We start from the raw sequence: 6000 nt of genomic DNA on the forward strand, positions 1-6000 counted from the left end.
ATACCAGATCCAAACCTGGGTTGTGCAGACTCAAAGTGGCAGAGGATCCTAGAGGAAGGCTCTCCCAAAGGTGATGCTGGCAAGCATTGACTATTGGAAATGAGAAGAATGCAAGAGGGATGGGTCTGTTAGAGGAGGAAAGAGCCGCACTTCCTAGTGCACAACAAAACACACGCAGATTAATTCTAGACTTGTGTCCACTGAATTTTAAAAGCTCATCAAAATTCTCAAAGCCAAGTGCAACCCATTTTAGCAGGGCCCTAACCTGCATATATCCATACATCAACCAGCTAATTTGGATCTGCTGCTCAACTTCAGACCCTGGGAGAGCGTTTTTTGTAACAGTAGGGTTGTCCTGTGTCTTTCCTTATCACATGGATATTGATCATCTTTTCTCATCTCATTCTTCATTCTTTTACTTGGGGAAAATAACACATTTGTATACAGATACACACACACACACACACACACACACACACACACTAGTATAGCTGGAGGATGCTTACATGATATTCCCTGAAGGAATAATTTCTGAAGAAATATGCTCCATTGAAAAGCAACCTCTATTTAGCCATCCTCCATAGTTTAATTATGGGACCTTAATTTAAAGTTTGTAGTGCAAAAGGAAATGCCCAGTACTAGGCTTGTCTTCCTTCTCCACTGTAAGTCCTGAGGCTTTAAACAAGTCATTTACTCCCATCCTGAGTTTATATGCAATGAATATAATTTTCTGGCCCTATGTGATAACATGAAGTTTACAGGTATTATATACAAACACATTCACTTCGGAGCCTGGACAATGGAAGGTCTAATCCCAATGATAACACTTTATTAGTAGTATCATTATCCCATTGTTCTTCTTATTATACTATTATTTTGCTATTACTATTACTACACCATGTTATTAATTTTACTATTGATGTTATTTTGTCATTTCTATTACTATACCAAAATATTAATTATACTATTGTTGTTATTGTTGCTATTCCTGCTTTTATACATTATATAACTATTTCGATGGCTTAATTCAATAACCAATGGTTATTTTTGAAGTTGAGTTAATGAAAAAATATCATCACTTCGTAAGGTATTCAAGACAGAGGATAGGGACAGAGTTTTGCCTACTCAGGAGCTCCTCTGTATATGAGGGGAGCTGAGAGTTAGACAAGAGAGCATCTTCATTAGTAAACAGAACACACAACAAAGTACTCTGAGCCAAATATGTGGAGACTGCTGGAGAGCAGAAAGTGGACTCTCTAACTGTGGCAAAATGAGGCAAGCATTGGGGCAGGCATTTGAGCTGCTGTTGTATTTCAGATGGGTTCTGATGAAAGTGTACATTGTTATCAGGCACGAGAGAAGAGAAATCACATTTGGAACAAAAGAAGTAATACATATGATAGTCTACCTGGGGTATGTAGTAAAGACAAGCTGGTTCAGTATGATAGGAAGATAAGGTGTGGAGGGATAAGTGGCTGAGATGTGAAACTGAAAATGTAATGTATTACTTATTAATTCCTCCATAATAAATCACCTCAAAAATTTAGTTTTTAAGATAAAACTGTCATCTCCTGAAGTCTCTGTGGTCAAGACTGCTGATCTACCATAGCTGGTGTCTCTGGTTCCTGTCCTTGTTTCTTACAAGGCTGCTGTAATAGCATCAGCCAGAACTGTAGTCATTTCCAGGATCCACTAGGGCATGATCTCCTCTGGGACTCACATGTGTGACCAGGAATAGGGTTCTTTTTCTCACTAAGCATTGACTTGACATTGTCCTCAGTTCCATGCCACATAGACCTTTTCACAGGGCCACTTGCAAGATGGCATCTGACTCTGATAAATGGAACAAGTAAGAAAGCAAGGCAAGAAAACAGCGGCAGGATAAAGGACAAAGCCCTTTCACATCTCACATATCATCTTCCACCATTTTATTTTGCTGTGCTTTGTATTTAAAGACTAATGCTGGGCCCCATCCATAGTCAGTTGGAAAAGACTATGCAGAATGTGACTACCAGGAGGCAGGGTCCTTGGAACCACTGCGCTAGTCTGCTTGCCGTACATAGGCTGGCAAGACTGTGGAGGCATCTGTATGTTTGTCTGGGAAACCTGTACTTTATGAGAAGTGGGAAATCATTAAAACTGGATGAGGGGTGGAGCATGGGGATGATTGATGGGATGAGATTTATACTTTAGATTAGCCTACTCCTTTCCCTAGGGAAACTGGAGTTCCCTTTAGGGTTCTCAGCCTCCTTAATGAAATAATTTAAGAATGGAGTAGAAAGGAGGCTTGAGAACAGTTTTATTAGAGTTTAAAAGAGAAATCATAAAACAAGCAAACTGTAAATCTTGGCACGTGCCTGGAGGAGGAAAGTAAAGAGGATGGAGAGGAGAAAGCTACGCTATTTAGTTAGGCACAGAGGGCAGCCTTTTATGGCAGTAAATGACTACATGGCAAAAAGGGAGGTAGAAGGAAGTTTCAGAGAAAGACGAAGGAATTCCAAAGGATAAGGGAAAACATGACTAGAACAGAAGTAAAAGGAAGAAGAGCAAAGATGTTTTTACTGAGTAATTTTAAAAAGTGCGCAGACTTAACAATGTCTAAGGATGTTAATGCTGAGAGGAAAAGTACATTCTTTCATTATGGTGACGACTCTCCAAGGTCTTTAGTGTGCTTTAAGGTGCACCTGCCTTCCTGGGGAGTGGTCTGTTGGCCAAGAGATTGATAAGTCCAACTGGATGTACTATTCTATGCTCTATGTGAATTGGTACGTGTTCACCTGTATCCCCAAGTTCTGCTCAAGGGCTCTAACAGAAGCTAGAGGACTGATCCAGTGGAAGAGACTCGAGTGAACAAGGCTAGCTTAGAACCCACAGCATCACTGTCTATCTCTCAGTCACTTCTTTCCCCGCTCCTTTACCCACACCTGGTGCTGTTCTTTCAAACCAGACATATCTTTGTCTCTGTCTGCCAAAGTCCATTGTATAGAGATGCAGCTGAGTTATTTCCCATAGCGCTGTCTTCACTCTCTGAGGTTGAGTTGCCATTCTACAATATGCCTGTTGCCTAGAGCTGCTGTAATCAATTATCCCAAACTCAGTGGCTTAGATGACAGAAATGTATTCTCTTATAATTCCACAGGGCAGGAGTCTGAAATCAAAGCGTCAGAAGGACCAGGCTCCCTTCCAAAATGAGAACCTTACCTACCTCTTTCAGCCCCTTGTAGCTCCAAGCACCCCTTGACCCAAGGTTACATCGATCTAGTATTTTCCTCAGTCTTCACATGGCAGCCTACCCAGTGTCTTTTATAAGGACATCTGTCATTAAAGCCAACCAGGACATCCAGGATGCTCTCATCCTCAAAGCCTTAATTTAAATGAATGTACAGATGGAATTTAGTTTGTTTAAGGCATTTGGTAAAGATACCAAACATATAACACAGGTTCAGGGTCAGAATGGGAACACTGATTTTGAACCCACTAGATATCCTCTGTGTTTTCTTGCGTTTCTGTGCTTACTTCCAATACAGCAAGTGATACAAACCCCTACTTATTTCCATTCCAAATGAGGCATCCATCTTCAGCAGGAACAATGCCTCCTGAGAAGGGGAGGATGGATTGGAGAGAGGAAAAGCAAAGCCCTTTTTGTAGTTAACAAATGTAAGCATATATAGAGGATGCTTGAGGTGTGAACATGTTATGGTGGGAAGACTATTAATGGTACAAAGTTTAAGATAGTTCTGGAATTGGAGCGTGGAATTAAAGTAAAAGTAAAATTGAAGAATCGATGAACTGGGAAACTGTTACACACACACACACACACACACACACACACACACACATGCTTGCAGGCATACATGCACACACGTGTGCACGCTTACTCCAGCAACACCAGCACAGAACTGAATACAGTATACAGCCTAGAAGAATTCATAACAGCAGATTTGTCCCTCCCTGCTTCTTTGTTTCGATTAAAGGAGACCTGAATGGCCTGTCCCACAGTAGACTCGAGTCAAGTTGGGCTTCAGTCTACAGTTAATCTTCATATGTCTGACTCTGCCCCTTACCCATGTGATACAGCGTTTTGAATTATGTACTTTAATAGGTGTCTATTTTACAGCCTAAAGTCACAACGTCTAACGATTTGAAATATCACTACGGCAGCCGTTGCTCCCTTCAGAACTCTACATATTTAAACAGAATTTCAGTTACCAGAAAAACTCATCTTTAGAGAGCAAAAGGGAGGGGTGGGGTGGGAAATCCACTGATTTAATGTTTTATCAAGAGGAAGGGAGTGTGGAGAGAGCTTGCTGAACATCAAACGATCTTAGGCGCGGTGAATTTAGCGAGGCACGGAGCGGTGTAAATTGGAAGATTTAAAAGCCTGAAGTTTAAACATCACTTTTGTTTTCCCAGGCCCTAGATATTAATAAGACTATTGTGCAAATTATAAGTCTTTCCTTTGTAGGAGATCAAACATTTGCATAAATAAGCAGAGATTGCATTCTCCCCAAGGTGAACTTCTCCAAGCCTTCTCAATGCTGGCACTCCAGGTAGAGTGAGTGACATTGCCTCATAGTGGATGCTCTGCCCTAACCCTGTGTGCTTGAGGCTCATGCCCTCCTGTTCCAGCATCCATTTTCCATGTTTCATCTGAAGGTAACTGAGTGGCCTAGTCCTTTCCCTGACCCCAGCTTTCCAATAACGCAGCCCCTCTAACGGCTCTGTCTTATTTCAGCCTCTCTACCCTCCAATCCTTTATCTGAAATTCTTTCCCTCTACTTGTTTATAAACTACCTTTTTATTAAGACAGTTCTCTGATCAGGAACCTGCAGCGGCTCCCTGGTGCTTGTCAAATGAAGACTGAGTTCTCAGCGGAGCTCTCAAGATGGGCACACTTCCTGGGTCACATCTTCCGTCCTTAGCTCCTGGTTACTTTCCTTATTCTCTAGCCTAGTCCAGGTCCTACCCCATTCTCCTCACCTGTGGCTCTCTTACCCTTGGGGCTTTGCTTCTACAGGTCCTCCACCAAAATCCACCCTCCTTCCCACCCATCTTATACTTTCTTTTCCTTCAATGGTCTTGGAGACCTTCTAGTCACATCTTTGGACTCTAGTTTACTCAAGAAAGGAAGGCTTATCAATTACTTTCTCACCTTTGGGGTCAAATAAATACCAGACAAGAAACAACCCAAGGAAGGAAAGAGGTGGTTGGAACACTCAGGGGTTGTCTTATATCTTGGTGAACCAAGAGGGAAAGAGATTAGTTTAGACCCAGGCCAGGCTGTAGCCTCTGAGGCCTGTTCCCCAGTGACCTACATTTCCAAGTTATACCTCTTATGGATACCAGAACTTCACAAGACAGTACCAACATCTGAAAACTGGGTGTTAAAATACATTGACCTGCAGGGGACATTTCCTCATTAAGCCATAACAGAAGGTTATCACTGTGCCTCACTTTGCTCATATGTATAACACAGAATGTTAAGCAGGAACCTTCTTAATGGTTGAGGAAGTGAAATGGTTCTGCATGTCTGTGTTCCTCAGAATTCCACACAAAAGGAGAAATGTTATGACTACTTTAGTTGCCTTAGCTCTCATTTAGTAAATACCTACCTACTATAGGTCACCCCATGTAAGAATTTATATCCGTTAATCCTCTCAAGCAGTTTCCTCAAGGTAGTGACATTTAATCTGGAAATGTGGGAGAGATGAGCATAATGGATTGGAAGCACACACGGCTTTATCCAACTCCAGCCCATCCTTTGCACTACACAGAGTTTAGGGGTCCTTAGAGATTTGATCTCCCTCTGTGCTACCATTGATAACTATGCATTTTAATCCTGTTTAGCAGATAACGTGTTCAGCGAGGTTAACAACTTACCCCGTGCAATGAGTGGGAGGTGCAGACCTGAAAACCAGAGTCTTATCTTTCTGATTCAAACCTCCTCTCTGTATTTTAGGCTTAGTGTCGACAGGTTGTCTGCACTGCTCTTTGCCTTTT

Source organism: Rattus norvegicus, chromosome 15 (assembly GCF_036323735.1).
Source record: "Rattus norvegicus strain BN/NHsdMcwi chromosome 15, GRCr8, whole genome shotgun sequence".
Lineage (NCBI taxonomy): Eukaryota > Metazoa > Chordata > Mammalia > Rodentia > Muridae > Rattus > Rattus norvegicus.